At 41.7% G+C, this 18,414-nt stretch overlaps 45 non-coding genes and 2 pseudogenes across 45 annotated transcripts; all 47 read left to right on the top strand.

Annotated features, from left to right (window-relative positions):
• Positions 1 to 194: 194 nt before the first annotated feature.
• Positions 195 to 313, top strand: LOC119559500 (annotated as a pseudogene).
• Positions 314 to 587: 274 nt separating this feature from the next.
• Positions 588 to 706, top strand: LOC119559546. Its single transcript, XR_005220842.1, has one exon. It is a non-coding gene; the product is annotated as a 5S ribosomal RNA (ribosomal RNA).
• A 274-nt stretch (positions 707 to 980) lies between these two features.
• LOC119559545 lies at positions 981 to 1,099 on the top strand. Its single transcript, XR_005220841.1, has one exon. It is a non-coding gene; the product is annotated as a 5S ribosomal RNA (ribosomal RNA).
• Positions 1,100 to 1,373: 274 nt separating this feature from the next.
• On the top strand, positions 1,374 to 1,492 carry LOC119559496. The gene has a single exon (XR_005220801.1). It is a non-coding gene; the product is annotated as a 5S ribosomal RNA (ribosomal RNA).
• Positions 1,493 to 1,766: 274 nt separating this feature from the next.
• Positions 1,767 to 1,885, top strand: LOC119559495. The gene has a single exon (XR_005220800.1). It is a non-coding gene; the product is annotated as a 5S ribosomal RNA (ribosomal RNA).
• Positions 1,886 to 2,159: 274 nt separating this feature from the next.
• LOC119559544 lies at positions 2,160 to 2,278 on the top strand. Its single transcript, XR_005220840.1, has one exon. It is a non-coding gene; the product is annotated as a 5S ribosomal RNA (ribosomal RNA).
• A 274-nt stretch (positions 2,279 to 2,552) lies between these two features.
• Positions 2,553 to 2,671, top strand: LOC119559543. The gene has a single exon (XR_005220839.1). It is a non-coding gene; the product is annotated as a 5S ribosomal RNA (ribosomal RNA).
• Positions 2,672 to 2,945: 274 nt separating this feature from the next.
• Positions 2,946 to 3,064, top strand: LOC119559542. The gene has a single exon (XR_005220838.1). It is a non-coding gene; the product is annotated as a 5S ribosomal RNA (ribosomal RNA).
• A 274-nt stretch (positions 3,065 to 3,338) lies between these two features.
• Positions 3,339 to 3,457, top strand: LOC119559493. The gene has a single exon (XR_005220798.1). It is a non-coding gene; the product is annotated as a 5S ribosomal RNA (ribosomal RNA).
• Positions 3,458 to 3,731: 274 nt separating this feature from the next.
• Positions 3,732 to 3,850, top strand: LOC119559541. The gene has a single exon (XR_005220837.1). It is a non-coding gene; the product is annotated as a 5S ribosomal RNA (ribosomal RNA).
• A 274-nt stretch (positions 3,851 to 4,124) lies between these two features.
• Positions 4,125 to 4,243, top strand: LOC119559540. Its single transcript, XR_005220836.1, has one exon. It is a non-coding gene; the product is annotated as a 5S ribosomal RNA (ribosomal RNA).
• A 277-nt stretch (positions 4,244 to 4,520) lies between these two features.
• On the top strand, positions 4,521 to 4,639 carry LOC119559492. The gene has a single exon (XR_005220797.1). It is a non-coding gene; the product is annotated as a 5S ribosomal RNA (ribosomal RNA).
• Positions 4,640 to 4,913: 274 nt separating this feature from the next.
• LOC119559539 lies at positions 4,914 to 5,032 on the top strand. Its single transcript, XR_005220835.1, has one exon. It is a non-coding gene; the product is annotated as a 5S ribosomal RNA (ribosomal RNA).
• Positions 5,033 to 5,304: 272 nt separating this feature from the next.
• Positions 5,305 to 5,423, top strand: LOC119559552. Its single transcript, XR_005220848.1, has one exon. It is a non-coding gene; the product is annotated as a 5S ribosomal RNA (ribosomal RNA).
• A 277-nt stretch (positions 5,424 to 5,700) lies between these two features.
• Positions 5,701 to 5,819, top strand: LOC119559537. Its single transcript, XR_005220834.1, has one exon. It is a non-coding gene; the product is annotated as a 5S ribosomal RNA (ribosomal RNA).
• A 274-nt stretch (positions 5,820 to 6,093) lies between these two features.
• LOC119559535 lies at positions 6,094 to 6,212 on the top strand. The gene has a single exon (XR_005220832.1). It is a non-coding gene; the product is annotated as a 5S ribosomal RNA (ribosomal RNA).
• Positions 6,213 to 6,486: 274 nt separating this feature from the next.
• LOC119559490 lies at positions 6,487 to 6,605 on the top strand. Its single transcript, XR_005220795.1, has one exon. It is a non-coding gene; the product is annotated as a 5S ribosomal RNA (ribosomal RNA).
• A 274-nt stretch (positions 6,606 to 6,879) lies between these two features.
• LOC119559534 lies at positions 6,880 to 6,998 on the top strand. Its single transcript, XR_005220831.1, has one exon. It is a non-coding gene; the product is annotated as a 5S ribosomal RNA (ribosomal RNA).
• Positions 6,999 to 7,272: 274 nt separating this feature from the next.
• On the top strand, positions 7,273 to 7,391 carry LOC119559533. Its single transcript, XR_005220830.1, has one exon. It is a non-coding gene; the product is annotated as a 5S ribosomal RNA (ribosomal RNA).
• A 274-nt stretch (positions 7,392 to 7,665) lies between these two features.
• On the top strand, positions 7,666 to 7,784 carry LOC119559489. Its single transcript, XR_005220794.1, has one exon. It is a non-coding gene; the product is annotated as a 5S ribosomal RNA (ribosomal RNA).
• Positions 7,785 to 8,058: 274 nt separating this feature from the next.
• On the top strand, positions 8,059 to 8,177 carry LOC119559488. Its single transcript, XR_005220793.1, has one exon. It is a non-coding gene; the product is annotated as a 5S ribosomal RNA (ribosomal RNA).
• A 272-nt stretch (positions 8,178 to 8,449) lies between these two features.
• LOC119559532 lies at positions 8,450 to 8,568 on the top strand. Its single transcript, XR_005220829.1, has one exon. It is a non-coding gene; the product is annotated as a 5S ribosomal RNA (ribosomal RNA).
• A 277-nt stretch (positions 8,569 to 8,845) lies between these two features.
• Positions 8,846 to 8,964, top strand: LOC119559531. Its single transcript, XR_005220828.1, has one exon. It is a non-coding gene; the product is annotated as a 5S ribosomal RNA (ribosomal RNA).
• Positions 8,965 to 9,238: 274 nt separating this feature from the next.
• LOC119559530 lies at positions 9,239 to 9,357 on the top strand. The gene has a single exon (XR_005220827.1). It is a non-coding gene; the product is annotated as a 5S ribosomal RNA (ribosomal RNA).
• Positions 9,358 to 9,631: 274 nt separating this feature from the next.
• On the top strand, positions 9,632 to 9,750 carry LOC119559529. The gene has a single exon (XR_005220826.1). It is a non-coding gene; the product is annotated as a 5S ribosomal RNA (ribosomal RNA).
• Positions 9,751 to 10,024: 274 nt separating this feature from the next.
• Positions 10,025 to 10,143, top strand: LOC119559487. The gene has a single exon (XR_005220792.1). It is a non-coding gene; the product is annotated as a 5S ribosomal RNA (ribosomal RNA).
• A 274-nt stretch (positions 10,144 to 10,417) lies between these two features.
• Positions 10,418 to 10,536, top strand: LOC119559528. The gene has a single exon (XR_005220825.1). It is a non-coding gene; the product is annotated as a 5S ribosomal RNA (ribosomal RNA).
• Positions 10,537 to 10,810: 274 nt separating this feature from the next.
• On the top strand, positions 10,811 to 10,929 carry LOC119559485. The gene has a single exon (XR_005220791.1). It is a non-coding gene; the product is annotated as a 5S ribosomal RNA (ribosomal RNA).
• Positions 10,930 to 11,203: 274 nt separating this feature from the next.
• LOC119559527 lies at positions 11,204 to 11,322 on the top strand. The gene has a single exon (XR_005220824.1). It is a non-coding gene; the product is annotated as a 5S ribosomal RNA (ribosomal RNA).
• A 272-nt stretch (positions 11,323 to 11,594) lies between these two features.
• LOC119559526 lies at positions 11,595 to 11,713 on the top strand. The gene has a single exon (XR_005220823.1). It is a non-coding gene; the product is annotated as a 5S ribosomal RNA (ribosomal RNA).
• A 277-nt stretch (positions 11,714 to 11,990) lies between these two features.
• Positions 11,991 to 12,109, top strand: LOC119559524. Its single transcript, XR_005220821.1, has one exon. It is a non-coding gene; the product is annotated as a 5S ribosomal RNA (ribosomal RNA).
• A 274-nt stretch (positions 12,110 to 12,383) lies between these two features.
• Positions 12,384 to 12,502, top strand: LOC119559523. Its single transcript, XR_005220820.1, has one exon. It is a non-coding gene; the product is annotated as a 5S ribosomal RNA (ribosomal RNA).
• Positions 12,503 to 12,776: 274 nt separating this feature from the next.
• LOC119559521 lies at positions 12,777 to 12,895 on the top strand. The gene has a single exon (XR_005220819.1). It is a non-coding gene; the product is annotated as a 5S ribosomal RNA (ribosomal RNA).
• Positions 12,896 to 13,169: 274 nt separating this feature from the next.
• On the top strand, positions 13,170 to 13,288 carry LOC119559484. Its single transcript, XR_005220790.1, has one exon. It is a non-coding gene; the product is annotated as a 5S ribosomal RNA (ribosomal RNA).
• A 274-nt stretch (positions 13,289 to 13,562) lies between these two features.
• Positions 13,563 to 13,681, top strand: LOC119559520. Its single transcript, XR_005220818.1, has one exon. It is a non-coding gene; the product is annotated as a 5S ribosomal RNA (ribosomal RNA).
• Positions 13,682 to 13,953: 272 nt separating this feature from the next.
• LOC119559483 lies at positions 13,954 to 14,072 on the top strand. Its single transcript, XR_005220789.1, has one exon. It is a non-coding gene; the product is annotated as a 5S ribosomal RNA (ribosomal RNA).
• Positions 14,073 to 14,349: 277 nt separating this feature from the next.
• Positions 14,350 to 14,468, top strand: LOC119559519. The gene has a single exon (XR_005220817.1). It is a non-coding gene; the product is annotated as a 5S ribosomal RNA (ribosomal RNA).
• A 274-nt stretch (positions 14,469 to 14,742) lies between these two features.
• LOC119559518 lies at positions 14,743 to 14,861 on the top strand. Its single transcript, XR_005220816.1, has one exon. It is a non-coding gene; the product is annotated as a 5S ribosomal RNA (ribosomal RNA).
• A 274-nt stretch (positions 14,862 to 15,135) lies between these two features.
• LOC119559517 lies at positions 15,136 to 15,254 on the top strand. The gene has a single exon (XR_005220815.1). It is a non-coding gene; the product is annotated as a 5S ribosomal RNA (ribosomal RNA).
• A 274-nt stretch (positions 15,255 to 15,528) lies between these two features.
• LOC119559516 lies at positions 15,529 to 15,647 on the top strand. Its single transcript, XR_005220814.1, has one exon. It is a non-coding gene; the product is annotated as a 5S ribosomal RNA (ribosomal RNA).
• A 274-nt stretch (positions 15,648 to 15,921) lies between these two features.
• On the top strand, positions 15,922 to 16,040 carry LOC119559482. The gene has a single exon (XR_005220788.1). It is a non-coding gene; the product is annotated as a 5S ribosomal RNA (ribosomal RNA).
• Positions 16,041 to 16,314: 274 nt separating this feature from the next.
• On the top strand, positions 16,315 to 16,433 carry LOC119559481. The gene has a single exon (XR_005220787.1). It is a non-coding gene; the product is annotated as a 5S ribosomal RNA (ribosomal RNA).
• Positions 16,434 to 16,707: 274 nt separating this feature from the next.
• On the top strand, positions 16,708 to 16,826 carry LOC119559515. The gene has a single exon (XR_005220813.1). It is a non-coding gene; the product is annotated as a 5S ribosomal RNA (ribosomal RNA).
• A 274-nt stretch (positions 16,827 to 17,100) lies between these two features.
• LOC119559514 lies at positions 17,101 to 17,219 on the top strand. The gene has a single exon (XR_005220812.1). It is a non-coding gene; the product is annotated as a 5S ribosomal RNA (ribosomal RNA).
• Positions 17,220 to 17,493: 274 nt separating this feature from the next.
• On the top strand, positions 17,494 to 17,612 carry LOC119559512. Its single transcript, XR_005220810.1, has one exon. It is a non-coding gene; the product is annotated as a 5S ribosomal RNA (ribosomal RNA).
• Positions 17,613 to 17,886: 274 nt separating this feature from the next.
• LOC119559505 lies at positions 17,887 to 18,000 on the top strand (annotated as a pseudogene).
• A 274-nt stretch (positions 18,001 to 18,274) lies between these two features.
• On the top strand, positions 18,275 to 18,393 carry LOC119559480. Its single transcript, XR_005220786.1, has one exon. It is a non-coding gene; the product is annotated as a 5S ribosomal RNA (ribosomal RNA).
• Positions 18,394 to 18,414: the final 21 nt, after the last annotated feature.

Here is an 18,414-nt window from a genome sequence, read left to right as displayed (position 1 = left end):
GAAAAATTTATCCAGAATTTCAATTTCGACTATTTCAAAATTATTTCTTGCACTGATTTTTTTCTTAAAGCACACGACTCCAAACCGTTTCAGTCCATTTATTTCGATTAAAAGCATTTTTAATATTGGCCGAAGGTAGCAGGACCGAAATTCCAATTCAGAGTATAAGGCCAACGCTCAGCCCTCCGACTTTCGCCAACGACCATACCACGCTGAACACATCGGTTCTCGTCCGATCACCGAAATTAAGCAGCGTCGGGCGCGGTTAGTACTTAGATGAGGGACCGCTTGGGAACACCGCGTCTTGTTGGCCTCGTCAACAACTTTTTGCCGCTTTTATATTTTTCAACGCAATCTGAATAGCATTTTTCGCTGCAAATTCAAAATTCAAATGAAAAATTTATCCAGAATTTCAATTTCGACTATTTCAAAATTATTTCTTGCACTGATTTTTTTCTTAAAGCACACGACTCCAAACCGTTTCAGTCCATTTATTTCGATTAAAAGCATTTTTAATATTGGCCGAAGGTAGCAGGACCGAAATTCCAATTCAGAGTATAAGGCCAACGCTCAGCCCTCCGACTTTCGCCAACGACCATACCACGCTGAACACATCGGTTCTCGTCCGATCACCGAAATTAAGCAGCGTCGGGCGCGGTTAGTACTTAGATGGGGGACCGCTTGGGAACACCGCGTGTTGTTGGCCTCGTCAACAACTTTTTGCCGCTTTTATATTTTTCAACGCAATCTGAATAGCATTTTTCGCTGCAAATTCAAAATTCAAATGAAAAATTTATCCAGAATTTCAATTTCGACTATTTCAAAATTATTTCTTGCACTGATTTTTTTCTTAAAGCACACGACTCCAAACCGTTTCAGTCCATTTATTTCGATTAAAAGCATTTTTAATATTGGCCGAAGGTAGCAGGACCGAAATTCCAATTCAGAGTATAAGGCCAACGCTCAGCCCTCCGACTTTCGCCAACGACCATACCACGCTGAACACATCGGTTCTCGTCCGATCACCGAAATTAAGCAGCGTCGGGCGCGGTTAGTACTTAGATGGGGGACCGCTTGGGAACACCGCGTGTTGTTGGCCTCGTCAACAACTTTTTGCCGCTTTTATATTTTTCAACGCAATCTGAATAGCATTTTTCGCTGCAAATTCAAAATTCAAATGAAAAATTTATCCAGAATTTCAATTTCGACTATTTCAAAATTATTTCTTGCACTGATTTTTTTCTTAAAGCACACGACTCCAAACCGTTTCAGTCCATTTATTTCGATTAAAAGCATTTTTAATATTGGCCGAAGGTAGCAGGACCGAAATTCCAATTCAGAGTATAAGGCCAACGCTCAGCCCTCCGACTTTCGCCAACGACCATACCACGCTGAACACATCGGTTCTCGTCCGATCACCGAAATTAAGCAGCGTCGGGCGCGGTTAGTACTTAGATGTGGGACCGCTTGGGAACACCGCGTGTTGTTGGCCTCGTCAACAACTTTTTGCCGCTTTTATATTTTTCAACGCAATCTGAATAGCATTTTTCGCTGCAAATTCAAAATTCAAATGAAAAATTTATCCAGAATTTAAATTTCGACTATTTCAAAATTATTTCTTGCACTGATTTTTTTCTTAAAGCACACGACTCCAAACCGTTTCAGTCCATTTATTTCGATTAAAAGCATTTTTAATATTGGCCGAAGGTAGCAGGACCGAAATTCCAATTCAGAGTATAAGGCCAACGCTCAGCCCTCCGACTTTCGCCAACGACCATACCACGCTGAACACATCGGTTCTCGTCCGATCACCGAAATTAAGCAGCGTCGGGCGCGGTTAGTACTTAGATGAGGGACCGCTTGAGAACACCGCGTGTTGTTGGCCTCGTCAACAACTTTTTGCCGCTTTTATATTTTTCAACGCAATCTGAATAGCATTTTTCGCTGCAAATTCAAAATTCAAATGAAAAATTTATCCAGAATTTCAATTTCGACTATTTCAAAATTATTTCTTGCACTGATTTTTTTCTTAAAGCACACGACTCCAAACCGTTTCAGTCCATTTATTTCGATTAAAAGCATTTTTAATATTGGCCGAAGGTAGCAGGACCGAAATTCCAATTCAGAGTATAAGGCCAACGCTCAGCCCTCCGACTTTCGCCAACGACCATACCACGCTGAACACATCGGTTCTCGTCCGATCACCGAAATTAAGCAGCGTCGGGCGCGGTTAGTACTTAGATGGGGGACCGCTTGGGAACACCGCGTGTTGTTGGCCTCGTCAACAACTTTTTGCCGCTTTTATATTTTTCAACGCAATCTGAATAGCATTTTTCGCTGCAAATTCAAAATTCAAATGAAAAATTTATCCAGAATTTCAATTTCGACTATTTCAAAATTATTTCTTGCACTGATTTTTTTCTTAAAGCACACGACTCCAAACCGTTTCAGTCCATTTATTTCGATTAAAAGCATTTTTAATATTGGCCGAAGGTAGCAGGACCGAAATTCCAATTCAGAGTATAAGGCCAACGCTCAGCCCTCCGACTTTCGCCAACGACCATACCACGCTGAACACATCGGTTCTCGTCCGATCACCGAAATTAAGCAGCGTCGGGCGCGGTTAGTACTTAGATGGGGGACCGCTTGGGAACACCGCGTGTTGTTGGCCTCGTCAACAACTTTTTGCCGCTTTTATATTTTTCAACGCAATCTGAATAGCATTTTTCGCTGCAAATTCAAAATTCAAATGAAAAATTTATCCAAAATTTCAATTTCGACTATTTCAAAATTATTTCTTGCACTGATTTTTTTCTTAAAGCACACGACTCCAAACCGTTTCAGTCCATTTATTTCGATTAAAAGCATTTTTAATATTGGCCGAAGGTAGCAGGACCGAAATTCCAATTCAGAGTATAAGGCCAACGCTCAGCCCTCCGACTTTCGCCAACGACCATACCACGCTGAACACATCGGTTCTCGTCCGATCACCGAAATTAAGCAGCGTCGGGCGCGGTTAGTACTTAGATGGGGGACCGCTTGGGAACACCGCGTGTTGTTGGCCTCGTCAACAACTTTTTGCCGCTTTTATATTTTTCAACGCAATCTGAATAGCATTTTTCGCTGCAAATTCAAAATTCAAATGAAAAATTTATCCAGAATTTCAATTTCGACTATTTCAAAATTATTTCTTGCACTGATTTTTTTCTTAAAGCACACGACTCCAAACCGTTTCAGTCCATTTATTTCGATTAAAAGCATTTTTAATATTGGCCGAAGGTAGCAGGACCGAAATTCCAATTCAGAGTATAAGGCCAACGCTCAGCCCTCCGACTTTCGCCAACGACCATACCACGCTGAACACATCGGTTCTCGTCCGATCACCGAAATTAAGCAGCGTCGGGCGCGGTTAGTACTTAGATGAGGGACCGCTTGGGAACACCGCGTGTTGTTGGCCTCGTCAACAACTTTTTGCCGCTTTTATATTTTTCAACGCAATCTGAATAGCATTTTTCGCTGCAAATTCAAAATTCAAATGAAAAATTTATCCAGAATTTCAATTTCGACTATTTCAAAATTATTTCTTGCACTGATTTTTTTCTTAAAGCACACGACTCCAAACCGTTTCAGTCCATTTATTTCGATTAAAAGCATTTTTAATATTGGCCGAAGGTAGCAGGACCGAAATTCCAATTCAGAGTATAAGGCCAACGCTCAGCCCTCCGACTTTCGCCAACGACCATACCACGCTGAACACATCGGTTCTCGTCCGATCACCGAAATTAAGCAGCGTCGGGCGCGGTTAGTACTTAGATGGGGGACCGCTTGGGAACACCGCGTGTTGTTGGCCTCGTCAACAACTTTTTGCCGCTTTTATATTTTTCAACGCAATCTGAATAGCATTTTTCGCTGCAAATTCAAAATTCAAATGAAAAATTTATCCAGAATTTCAATTTCGACTATTTCAAAATTATTTCTTGCACTGATTTTTTTCTTAAAGCACACGACTCCAAACCGTTTCAGTCCATTTATTTCGATTAAAAGCATTTTTAATATTGGCCGAAGGTAGCAGGACCGAAATTCCAATTCAGAGTATAAGGCCAACGCTCAGCCCTCCGACTTTCGCCAACGACCATACCACGCTGAACACATCGGTTCTCGTCCGATCACCGAAATTAAGCAGCGTCGGGCGCGGTTAGTACTTAGATGGGGGACCGCTTGGGAACACCGCGTGTTGTTGGCCGCCTCGTCAACAACTTTTTGCCGCTTTTATATTTTTCAACGCAATCTGAATAGCATTTTTCGCTGCAAATTCAAAATTCAAATGAAAAATTTATCCAGAATTTCAATTTCGACTATTTCAAAATTATTTCTTGCACTGATTTTTTTCTTAAAGCACACGACTCCAAACCGTTTCAGTCCATTTATTTCGATTAAAAGCATTTTTAATATTGGCCGAAGGTAGCAGGACCGAAATTCCAATTCAGAGTATAAGGCCAACGCTCAGCCCTCCGACTTTCGCCAACGACCATACCACGCTGAACACATCGGTTCTCGTCCGATCACCGAAATTAAGCAGCGTCGGGCGCGGTTAGTACTTAGATGAGGGACCGCTTGGGAACACCGCGTGTTGTTGGCCTCGTCAACAACTTTTTGCCGCTTTTATATTTTTCAACGCAATCTGAATAGCATTTTTCGCTGCAAATTCAAAATTCAAATGAAAAATTTATCCAGAATTTCAATTTCGACTATTTCAAAATTATTTCTTGCACTGATTTTTTTCTTAAAGCACACGACTCCAAACCGTTTCAGTCCATTTATTTCGATTAAAAGCATTTTTAATATTGGCCGAAGGTAGCAGGACCGAAATTCCAATTCAGAGTATAAGGCCAACGCTCAGCCCTCCGACTTTCGCCAACGACCATACCACGCTGAACACATCGGTTCTCGTCCGATCACCGAAATTAAGCAGCGTCGGGCGCGGTTAGTACTTAGATGGGGGACCGCTTGGGAACACCGCGTGTTGTTGGCCTCGTCAACAACTTTTTGCCGCTTTTATATTTTTCAACGCAATCTGAATAGCATTTTTCGCTGCAAATTCAAAATTCAAATGAAAAATTTATCCAGAATTTCAATTTCGACTTTCAAAATTATTTCTTGCACTGATTTTTTTCTTAAAGCACACGACTCCAAACCGTTTCAGTCCATTTATTTCGATTAAAAGCATTTTTAATATTGGCCGAAGGTAGCAGGACCGAAATTCCAATTCAGAGTATAAGGCCAACGCTCAGCCCTCCGACTTTCGCCAACGACCATACCACGCTGAACACATCGGTTCCCGTCCGATCACCGAAATTAAGCAGCGTCGGGCGCGGTTAGTACTTAGATGCGGGACCGCTTGGGAACACCGCGTGTTGTTGGCCGCCTCGTCAACAACTTTTTGCCGCTTTTATATTTTTCAACGCAATCTGAATAGCATTTTTCGCTGCAAATTCAAAATTCAAATGAAAAATTTATCCAGAATTTCAATTTCGACTATTTCAAAATTATTTCTTGCACTGATTTTTTTCTTAAAGCACACGACTCCAAACCGTTTCAGTCCATTTATTTCGATTAAAAGCATTTTTAATATTGGCCGAAGGTAGCAGGACCGAAATTCCAATTCAGAGTATAAGGCCAACGCTCAGCCCTCCGACTTTCGCCAACGACCATACCACGCTGAACACATCGGTTCTCGTCCGATCACCGAAATTAAGCAGCGTCGGGCGCGGTTAGTACTTAGATGGGGGACCGCTTGGGAACACCGCGTGTTGTTGGCCTCGTCAACAACTTTTTGCCGCTTTTATATTTTTCAACGCAATCTGAATAGCATTTTTCGCTGCAAATTCAAAATTCAAATGAAAAATTTATCCAGAATTTCAATTTCGACTATTTCAAAATTATTTCTTGCACTGATTTTTTTCTTAAAGCACACGACTCCAAACCGTTTCAGTCCATTTATTTCGATTAAAAGCATTTTTAATATTGGCCGAAGGTAGCAGGACCGAAATTCCAATTCAGAGTATAAAGCCAACGCTCAGCCCTCCGACTTTCGCCAACGACCATACCACGCTGAACACATCGGTTCTCGTCCGATCACCGAAATTAAGCAGCGTCGGGCGCGGTTAGTACTTAGATGGGGGACCGCTTGGGAACACCGCGTGTTGTTGGCCTCGTCAACAACTTTTTGCCGCTTTTATATTTTTCAACGCAATCTGAATAGCATTTTTCGCTGCAAATTCAAAATTCAAATGAAAAATTTATCCAGAATTTCAATTTCGACTATTTCAAAATTATTTCTTGCACTGATTTTTTTCTTAAAGCACACGACTCCAAACCGTTTCCGTCCATTTATTTCGATAAAAAGCATTTTTAATATTGGCCGAAGGTAGCAGGACCGAAATTCCAATTCAGAGTATAAGGCCAACGCTCAGCCCTCCGACTTTCGCCAACGACCATACCACGCTGAACACATCGGTTCTCGTCCGATCACCGAAATTAAGCAGCGTCGGGCGCGGTTAGTACTTAGATGAGGGACCGCTTGGGAACACCGCGTGTTGTTGGCCTCGTCAACAACTTTTTGCCGCTTTTATATTTTTCAACGCAATCTGAATAGCATTTTTCGCTGCAAATTCAAAATTCAAATGAAAAATTTATCCAGAATTTCAATTTCGACTATTTCAAAATTATTTCTTGCACTGATTTTTTTCTTAAAGCACACGACTCCAAACCGTTTCAGTCCATTTATTTCGATTAAAAGCATTTTTAATATTGGCCGAAGGTAGCAGGACCGAAATTCCAATTCAGAGTATAAGGCCAACGCTCAGCCCTCCGACTTTCGCCAACGACCATACCACGCTGAACACATCGGTTCTCGTCCGATCACCGAAATTAAGCAGCGTCGGGCGCGGTTAGTACTTAGATGGGGGACCGCTTGGGAACACCGCGTGTTGTTGGCCTCGTCAACAACTTTTTGCCGCTTTTATATTTTTCAACGCAATCTGAATAGCATTTTTCGCTGCAAATTCAAAATTCAAATGAAAAATTTATCCAGAATTTCAATTTCGACTATTTCAAAATTATTTCTTGCACTGATTTTTTTCTTAAAGCACACGACTCCAAACCGTTTCAGTCCATTTATTTCGATTAAAAGCATTTTTAATATTGGCCGAAGGTAGCAGGACCGAAATTCCAATTCAGAGTATAAAGCCAACGCTCAGCCCTCCGACTTTCGCCAACGACCATACCACGCTGAACACATCGGTTCTCGTCCGATCACCGAAATTAAGCAGCGTCGGGCGCGGTTAGTACTTAGATGGGGGACCGCTTGGGAACACCGCGTGTTGTTGGCCTCGTCAACAACTTTTTGCCGCTTTTATATTTTTCAACGCAATCTGAATAGCATTTTTCGCTGCAAATTCAAAATTCAAATGAAAAATTTATCCAGAATTTCAATTTCGACTATTTCAAAATTATTTCTTGCACTGATTTTTTTCTTAAAGCACACGACTCCAAACCGTTTCAGTCCATTTATTTCGATAAAAAGCATTTTTAATATTGGCCGAAGGTAGCAGGACCGAAATTCCAATTCAGAGTATAAGGCCAACGCTCAGCCCTCCGACTTTCGCCAACGACCATACCACGCTGAACACATCGGTTCTCGTCCGATCACCGAAATTAAGCAGCGTCGGGCGCGGTTAGTACTTAGATGAGGGACCGCTTGGGAACACCGCGTGTTGTTGGCCTCGTCAACAACTTTTTGCCGCTTTTATATTTTTCAACGCAATCTGAATAGCATTTTTCGCTGCAAATTCAAAATTCAAATGAAAAATTTATCCAGAATTTCAATTTCGACTATTTCAAAATTATTTCTTGCACTGATTTTTTTCTTAAAGCACACGACTCCAAACCGTTTCAGTCCATTTATTTCGATTAAAAGCATTTTTAATATTGGCCGAAGGTAGCAGGACCGAAATTCCAATTCAGAGTATAAGGCCAACGCTCAGCCCTCCGACTTTCGCCAACGACCATACCACGCTGAACACATCGGTTCTCGTCCGATCACCGAAATTAAGCAGCGTCGGGCGCGGTTAGTACTTAGATGAGGGACCGCTTGGGAACACCGCGTGTTGTTGGCCTCGTCAACAACTTTTTGCCGCTTTTATATTTTTCAACGCAATCTGAATAGCATTTTTCGCTGCAAATTCAAAATTCAAATGAAAAATTTATCCAGAATTTCAATTTCGACTTTCAAAATTATTTCTTGCACTGATTTTTTTCTTAAAGCACACGACTCCAAACCGTTTCAGTCCATTTATTTCGATTAAAAGCATTTTTAATAATGGCCGAAGGTAGCAGGACCGAAATTCCAATTCAGAGTATAAGGCCAACGCTCAGCCCTCCGACTTTCGCCAACGACCATACCACGCTGAACACATCGGTTCTCGTCCGATCACCGAAATTAAGCAGCGTCGGGCGCGGTTAGTACTTAGATGGGGGACCGCTTGGGAACACCGCGTGTTGTTGGCCGCCTCGTCAACAACTTTTTGCCGCTTTTATATTTTTCAACGCAATCTGAATAGCATTTTTCGCTGCAAATTCAAAATTCAAATGAAAAATTTATCCAGAATTTCAATTTCGACTATTTCAAAATTATTTCTTGCACTGATTTTTTTCTTAAAGCACACGACTCCAAACCGTTTCAGTCCATTTATTTCGATTAAAAGCATTTTTAATATTGGCCGAAGGTAGCAGGACCGAAATTCCAATTCAGAGTATAAGGCCAACGCTCAGCCCTCCGACTTTCGCCAACGACCATACCACGCTGAACACATCGGTTCTCGTCCGATCACCGAAATTAAGCAGCGTCGGGCGCGGTTAGTACTTAGATGGGGGACCGCTTGGGAACACCGCGTGTTGTTGGCCTCGTCAACAACTTTTTGCCGCTTTTATATTTTTCAACGCAATCTGAATAGCATTTTTCGCTGCAAATTCAAAATTCAAATGAAAAATTTATCCAGAATTTCAATTTCGACTATTTCAAAATTATTTCTTGCACTGATTTTTTTCTTAAAGCACACGACTCCAAACCGTTTCAGTCCATTTATTTCGATTAAAAGCATTTTTAATAATGGCCGAAGGTAGCAGGACCGAAATTCCAATTCAGAGTATAAGGCCAACGCTCAGCCCTCCGACTTTCGCCAACGACCATACCACGCTGAACACATCGGTTCTCGTCCGATCACCGAAATTAAGCAGCGTCGGGCGCGGTTAGTACTTAGATGGGGGACCGCTTGGGAACACCGCGTGTTGTTGGCCTCGTCAACAACTTTTTGCCGCTTTTATATTTTTCAACGCAATCTGAATAGCATTTTTCGCTGCAAATTCAAAATTCAAATGAAAAATTTATCCAGAATTTCAATTTCGACTATTTCAAAATTATTTCTTGCACTGATTTTTTTCTTAAAGCACACGACTCCAAACCGTTTCAGTCCATTTATTTCGATTAAAAGCATTTTTAATATTGGCCGAAGGTAGCAGGACCGAAATTCCAATTCAGAGTATAAGGCCAACGCTCAGCCCTCCGACTTTCGCCAACGACCATACCACGCTGAACACATCGGTTCTCGTCCGATCACCGAAATTAAGCAGCGTCGGGCGCGGTTAGTACTTAGATGGGGGACCGCTTGGGAACACCGCGTGTTGTTGGCCTCGTCAACAACTTTTTGCCGCTTTTATATTTTTCAACGCAATCTGAATAGCATTTTTCGCTGCAAATTCAAAATTCAAATGAAAAATTTATCCAGAATTTCAATTTCGACTATTTCAAAATTATTTCTTGCACTGATTTTTTTCTTAAAGCACACGACTCCAAACCGTTTCAGTCCATTTATTTCGATTAAAAGCATTTTTAATATTGGCCGAAGGTAGCAGGACCGAAATTCCAATTCAGAGTATAAGGCCAACGCTCAGCCCTCCGACTTTCGCCAACGACCATACCACGCTGAACACATCGGTTCTCGTCCGATCACCGAAATTAAGCAGCGTCGGGCGCGGTTAGTACTTAGATGAGGGACCGCTTGGGAACACCGCGTGTTGTTGGCCTCGTCAACAACTTTTTGCCGCTTTTATATTTTTCAACGCAATCTGAATAGCATTTTTCGCTGCAAATTCAAAATTCAAATGAAAAATTTATCCAGAATTTCAATTTCGACTATTTCAAAATTATTTCTTGCACTGATTTTTTTCTTAAAGCACACGACTCCAAACCGTTTCAGTCCATTTATTTCGATTAAAAGCATTTTTAATATTGGCCGAAGGTAGCAGGACCGAAATTCCAATTCAGAGTATAAAGCCAACGCTCAGCCCTCCGACTTTCGCCAACGACCATACCACGCTGAACACATCGGTTCTCGTCCGATCACCGAAATTAAGCAGCGTCGGGCGCGGTTAGTACTTAGATGGGGGACCGCTTGGGAACACCGCGTGTTGTTGGCCTCGTCAACAACTTTTTGCCGCTTTTATATTTTTCAACGCAATCTGAATAGCATTTTTCGCTGCAAATTCAAAATTCAAATGAAAAATTTATCCAGAATTTCAATTTCGACTATTTCAAAATTATTTCTTGCACTGATTTTTTTCTTAAAGCACACGACTCCAAACCGTTTCAGTCCATTTATTTCGATAAAAAGCATTTTTAATATTGGCCGAAGGTAGCAGGACCGAAATTCCAATTCAGAGTATATGGCCAACGCTCAGCCCTCCGACTTTCGCCAACGACCATACCACGCTGAACACATCGGTTCTCGTCCGATCACCGAAATTAAGCAGCGTCGGGCGCGGTTAGTACTTAGATGAGGGACCGCTTGGGAACACCGCGTGTTGTTGGCCTCGTCAACAACTTTTTGCCGCTTTTATATTTTTCAACGCAATCTGAATAGCATTTTTCGCTGCAAATTCAAAATTCAAATGAAAAATTTATCCAGAATTTCAATTTCGACTATTTCAAAATTATTTCTTGCACTGATTTTTTTCTTAAAGCACACGACTCCAAACCGTTTCAGTCCATTTATTTCGATTAAAAGCATTTTTAATATTGGCCGAAGGTAGCAGGACCGAAATTCCAATTCAGAGTATAAGGCCAACGCTCAGCCCTCCGACTTTCGCCAACGACCATACCACGCTGAACACATCGGTTCTCGTCCGATCACCGAAATTAAGCAGCGTCGGGCGCGGTTAGTACTTAGATGGGGGACCGCTTGGGAACACCGCGTGTTGTTGGCCTCGTCAACAACTTTTTGCCGCTTTTATATTTTTCAACGCAATCTGAATAGCATTTTTCGCTGCAAATTCAAAATTCAAATGAAAAATTTATCCAGAATTTCAATTTCGACTTTCAAAATTATTTCTTGCACTGATTTTTTTCTTAAAGCACACGACTCCAAACCGTTTCAGTCCATTTATTTCGATTAAAAGCATTTTTAATAATGGCCGAAGGTAGCAGGACCGAAATTCCAATTCAGAGTATAAGGCCAACGCTCAGCCCTCCGACTTTCGCCAACGACCATACCACGCTGAACACATCGGTTCTCGTCCGATCACCGAAATTAAGCAGCGTCGGGCGCGGTTAGTACTTAGATGGGGGACCGCTTGGGAACACCGCGTGTTGTTGGCCGCCTCGTCAACAACTTTTTGCCGCTTTTATATTTTTCAACGCAATCTGAATAGCATTTTTCGCTGCAAATTCAAAATTCAAATGAAAAATTTATCCAGAATTTCAATTTCGACTATTTCAAAATTATTTCTTGCACTGATTTTTTTCTTAAAGCACACGACTCCAAACCGTTTCAGTCCATTTATTTCGATTAAAAGCATTTTTAATATTGGCCGAAGGTAGCAGGACCGAAATTCCAATTCAGAGTATAAGGCCAACGCTCAGCCCTCCGACTTTCGCCAACGACCATACCACGCTGAACACATCGGTTCTCGTCCGATCACCGAAATTAAGCAGCGTCGGGCGCGGTTAGTACTTAGATGGGGGACCGCTTGGGAACACCGCGTGTTGTTGGCCTCGTCAACAACTTTTTGCCGCTTTTATATTTTTCAACGCAATCTGAATAGCATTTTTCGCTGCAAATTCAAAATTCAAATGAAAAATTTATCCAGAATTTCAATTTCGACTATTTCAAAATTATTTCTTGCACTGATTTTTTTCTTAAAGCACACGACTCCAAACCGTTTCAGTCCATTTATTTCGATTAAAAGCATTTTTAATAATGGCCGAAGGTAGCAGGACCGAAATTCCAATTCAGAGTATAAGGCCAACGCTCAGCCCTCCGACTTTCGCCAACGACCATACCACGCTGAACACATCGGTTCTCGTCCGATCACCGAAATTAAGCAGCGTCGGGCGCGGTTAGTACTTAGATGGGGGACCGCTTGGGAACACCGCGTGTTGTTGGCCTCGTCAACAACTTTTTGCCGCTTTTATATTTTTCAACGCAATCTGAATAGCATTTTTCGCTGCAAATTCAAAATTCAAATGAAAAATTTATCCAGAATTTCAATTTCGACTATTTCAAAATTATTTCTTGCACTGATTTTTTTCTTAAAGCACACGACTCCAAACCGTTTCAGTCCATTTATTTCGATTAAAAGCATTTTTAATATTGGCCGAAGGTAGCAGGACCGAAATTCCAATTCAGAGTATAAGGCCAACGCTCAGCCCTCCGACTTTCGCCAACGACCATACCACGCTGAACACATCGGTTCTCGTCCGATCACCGAAATTAAGCAGCGTCGGGCGCGGTTAGTACTTAGATGGGGGACCGCTTGGGAACACCGCGTGTTGTTGGCCTCGTCAACAACTTTTTGCCGCTTTTATATTTTTCAACGCAATCTGAATAGCATTTTTCGCTGCAAATTCAAAATTCAAATGAAAAATTTATCCAGAATTTCAATTTCGACTATTTCAAAATTATTTCTTGCACTGATTTTTTTCTTAAAGCACACGACTCCAAACCGTTTCAGTCCATTTATTTCGATTAAAAGCATTTTTAATATTGGCCGAAGGTAGCAGGACCGAAATTCCAATTCAGAGTATAAGGCCAACGCTCAGCCCTCCGACTTTCGCCAACGACCATACCACGCTGAACACATCGGTTCTCGTCCGATCACCGAAATTAAGCAGCGTCGGGCGCGGTTAGTACTTAGATGAGGGACCGCTTGGGAACACCGCGTGTTGTTGGCCTCGTCAACAACTTTTTGCCGCTTTTATATTTTTCAACGCAATCTGAATAGCATTTTTCGCTGCAAATTCAAAATTCAAATGAAAAATTTATCCAGAATTTCAATTTCGACTATTTCAAAATTATTTCTTGCACTGATTTTTTTCTTAAAGCACACGACTCCAAACCGTTTCAGTCCATTTATTTCGATTAAAAGCATTTTTAATAATGGCCGAAGGTAGCAGGACCGAAATTCCAATTCAGAGTATAAGGCCAACGCTCAGCCCTCCGACTTTCGCCAACGACCATACCACGCTGAACACATCGGTTCTCGTCCGATCACCGAAATTAAGCAGCGTCGGGCGCGGTTAGTACTTAGATGGGGGACCGCTTGGGAACACCGCGTGTTGTTGGCCTCGTCAACAACTTTTTGCCGCTTTTATATTTTTCAACGCAATCTGAATAGCATTTTTCGCTGCAAATTCAAAATTCAAATGAAAAATTTATCCAGAATTTCAATTTCGACTTTCAAAATTATTTCTTGCACTGATTTTTTTCTTAAAGCACACGACTCCAAACCGTTTCAGTCCATTTATTTCGATTAAAAGCATTTTTAATAATGGCCGAAGGTAGCAGGACCGAAATTCCAATTCAGAGTATAAGGCCAACGCTCAGCCCTCCGACTTTCGCCAACGACCATACCACGCTGAACACATCGGTTCTCGTCCGATCACCGAAATTAAGCAGCGTCGGGCGCGGTTAGTACTTAGATGAGGGACCGCTTGGGAACACCGCGTGTTGTTGGCCGCCTCGTCAACAACTTTTTGCCGCTTTTATATTTTTCAACGCAATCTGAATAGCATTTTTCGCTGCAAATTCAAAATTCAAATGAAAAATTTATCCAGAATTTCAATTTCGACTATTTCAAAATTATTTCTTGCACTGATTTTTTTCTTAAAGCACACGACTCCAAACCGTTTCAGTCCATTTATTTCGATTAAAAGCATTTTTAATATTGGCCGAAGGTAGCAGGACCGAAATTCCAATTCAGAGTATAAGGCCAACGCTCAGCCCTCCGACTTTCGCCAACGACCATACCACGCTGAACACATCGGTTCTCGTCCGATCACCGAAATTAAGCAGCGTCGGGCGCGGTTAGTACTTAGATGGGGGACCGCTTGGGAACACCGCGTGTTGTTGGCCTCGTCAACAACTTTTTGCCGCTTTTATATTTTTCAACGCAATCTGAATAGCATTTTTCGCTGCAAATTCAAAATTCAAATGAAAAATTTATCCAGAATTTCAATTTCGACTATTTCAAAATTATTTCTTGCACTGATTTTTTTCTTAAAGCACACGACTCCAAACCGTTTCAGTCCATTTATTTCGATTAAAAGCATTTTTAATATTGGCCGAAGGTAGCAGGACCGAAATTCCAATTCAGAGTATAAGGCCAACGCTCAGCCCTCCGACTTTCGCCAACGACCATACCACGCTGAACACATCGGTTCTCGTCCGATCACCGAAATTAAGCAGCGTCGGGCGCGGTTAGTACTTAGATGGGGGACCGCTTGGGAACACCGCGTGTTGTTGGCCTCGTCAACAACTTTTTGCCGCTTTTATATTTTTCAACGCAATCTGAATAGCATTTTTCGCTGCAAATTCAAAATTCAAATGAAAAATTTATCCAGAATTTCAATTTCGACTATTTCAAAATTATTTCTTGCACTGATTTTTTTCTTAAAGCACACGACTCCAAACCGTTTCAGTCCATTTATTTCGATTAAAAGCATTTTTAATATTGGCCGAAGGTAGCAGGACCGAAATTCCAATTCAGAGTATAAGGCCAACGCTCAGCCCTCCGACTTTCGCCAACGACCATACCACGCTGAACACATCGGTTCTCGTCCGATCACCGAAATTAAGCAGCGTCGGGCGCGGTTAGTACTTAGATGGGGGACCGCTTGGGAACACCGCGTGTTGTTGGCCTCGTCAACAACTTTTTGCCGCTTTTATATTTTTCAACGCAATCTGAATAGCATTTTTCGCTGCAAATTCAAAATTCAAATGAAAAATTTATCCAGAATTTCAATTTCGACTATTTCAAAATTATTTCTTGCACTGATTTTTTTCTTAAAGCACACTACTCCAAACCGTTTCAGTCCATTTATTTCGATTAAAAGCATTTTTAATATTGGCCGAAGGTAGCAGGACCGAAATTCCAATTCAGAGTATAAGGCCAACGCTCAGCCCTCCGACTTTCGCCAACGACCATACCACGCTGAACACATCGGTTCTCGTCCGATCACCGAAATTAAGCAGCGTCGGGCGCGGTTAGTACTTAGATGGGGGACCGCTTGGGAACACCGCGTGTTGTTGGCCTCGTCAACAACTTTTTGCCGCTTTTATATTTTTCAACGCAATCTGAATAGCATTTTTCGCTGCAAATTCAAAATTCAAATGAAAAATTTATCCAGAATTTCAATTTCGACTATTTCAAAATTATTTCTTGCACTGATTTTTTTCTTAAAGCACACGACTCCAAACCGTTTCAGTCCATTTATTTCGATTAAAAGCATTTTTAATAATGGCCGAAGGTAGCAGGACCGAAATTCCAATTCAGAGTATAAGGCCAACGCTCAGCCCTCCGACTTTCGCCAACGACCATACCACGCTGAACACATCGGTTCTCGTCCGATCACCGAAATTAAGCAGCGTCGGGCGCGGTTAGTACTTAGATGAGGGACCGCTTGGGAACACCGCGTGTTGTTGGCCTCGTCAACAACTTTTTGCCGCTTTTATATTTTTCAACGCAATCTGAATAGCATTTTTCGCTGCAAATTCAAAATTCAAATGAAAAATTTATCCAGAATTTCAATTTCGACTATTTCAAAATTATTTCTTGCACTGATTTTTTTCTTAAAGCACACGACTCCAAACCGTTTCAGTCCATTTATTTCGATTAAAAGCATTTTTAATATTGGCCGAAGGTAGCAGGACCGAAATTCCAATTCAGAGTATAAGGCCAACGCTCAGCCCTCCGACTTTCGCCAACGACCATACCACGCTGAACACATCGGTTCTCGTCCGATCACCGAAATTAAGCAGCGTCGGGCGCGGTTAGTACTTAGATGAGGGACCGCTTGGGAACACCGCGTGTTGTTGGCCTCGTCAACAACTTTTTGCCGCTTTTATATTTTTCAACGCAATCTGAATAGCATTTTTCGCTGCAAATTCAAAATTCAAATGAAAAATTTATCCAGAATTTCAATTTCGACTATTTCAAAATTATTTCTTGCACTGATTTTTTTCTTAAAGCACACGACTCCAAACCGTTTCAGTCCATTTATTTCGATTAAAAGCATTTTTAATATTGGCCGAAGGTAGCAGGACCGAAATTCCAATTCAGAGTATAAGGCCAACGCTCAGCCCTCCGACTTTCGCCAACGACCATACCACGCTGAACACATCGGTTCTCGTCCGATCACCGAAATTAAGCAGCGTCGGGCGCGGTTAGTACTTAGATGGGGGACCGCTTGGGAACACCGCGTGTTGTTGGCCTCGTCAACAACTTTTTGCCGCTTTTATATTTTTCAACGCAATCTGAATAGCATTTTTCGCTGCAAATTCAAAATTCAAATGAAAAATTTATCCAGAATTTCAATTTCGACTATTTCAAAATTATTTCTTGCACTGATTTTTTTCTTAAAGCACACGACTCCAAACCGTTTCAGTCCATTTATTTCGATTAAAAGCATTTTTAATATTGGCCGAAGGTAGCAGGACCGAAATTCCAATTCAGAGTATAAGGCCAACGCTCAGCCCTCCGACTTTCGCCAACGACCATACCACGCTGAACACATCGGTTCTCGTCCGATCACCGAAATTAAGCAGCGTCGGGCGCGGTTAGTACTTAGATGGGGGACCGCTTGGGAACACCGCGTGTTGTTGGCCTCGTCAACAACTTTTTGCCGCTTTTATATTTTTCAACGCAATCTGAATAGCATTTTTCGCTGCAAATTCAAAATTCAAATGAAAAATTTATCCAGAATTTCAATTTCGACTATTTCAAAATTATTTCTTGCACTGATTTTTTTCTTAAAGCACACGACTCCAAACCGTTTCAGTCCATTTATTTCGATTAAAAGCATTTTTAATATTGGCCGAAGGTAGCAGGACCGAAATTCCAATTCAGAGTATAAGGCCAACGCTCAGCCCTCCGACTTTCGCCAACGACCATACCACGCTGAACACATCGGTTCTCGTCCGATCACCGAAATTAAGCAGCGTCGGGCGCGGTTAGTACTTAGATGGGGGACCGCTTGGGAACACCGCGTGTTGTTGGCCTCGTCAACAACTTTTTGCCGCTTTTATATTTTTCAACGCAATCTGAATAGCATTTTTCGCTGCAAATTCAAAATTCAAATGAAAAATTTATCCAGAATTTCAATTTCGACTATTTCAAAATTATTTCTTGCACTGATTTTTTTCTTAAAGCACACGACTCCAATCCGTTTCAGTCCATTTATTTCGATTAAAAGCATTTTTAATATTGGCCGAAGGTAGCAGGACCGAAATTCCAATTCAGAGTATAAGGCCAACGCTCAGCCCTCCGACTTTCGCCAACGACCATACCACGCTGAACACATCGGTTCTCGTCCGATCACCGAAATTAAGCAGCGTCGGGCGCGTACTTAGATGGGGGACCGCTTGGGAACACCGCGTGTTGTTGGCCTCGTCAACAACTTTTTGCCGCTTTTATATTTTTCAACGCAATCTGAATAGCATTTTTCGCTGCAAATTCAAAATTCAAATGAAAAATTTATCCAGAATTTCAATTTCGACTATTTCAAAATTATTTCTTGCACTGATTTTTTTCTTAAAGCACACGACTCCAAACCGTTTCAGTCCATTTATTTCGATTAAAAGCATTTTTAATATTGGCCGAAGGTAGCAGGACCGAAATTCCAATTCAGAGTATAAGGCCAACGCTCAGCCCTCCGACTTTCGCCAACGACCATACCACGCTGAACACATCGGTTCTCGTCCGATCACCGAAATTAAGCAGCGTCGGGCGCGGTTAGTACTTAGATGAGGGACCGCTTGGGAACACCGCGTGTTGTTGGCCTCGTCAACAACTTTTTGCCGC

This window comes from Drosophila subpulchrella, unplaced genomic scaffold (assembly GCF_014743375.2).
Source record: "Drosophila subpulchrella strain 33 F10 #4 breed RU33 unplaced genomic scaffold, RU_Dsub_v1.1 Primary Assembly Seq24, whole genome shotgun sequence".
NCBI classification, from domain to species: Eukaryota; Metazoa; Arthropoda; class Insecta; order Diptera; family Drosophilidae; genus Drosophila; species Drosophila subpulchrella.
This window is presented reverse-complemented; position numbering and strand designations above follow the sequence as displayed.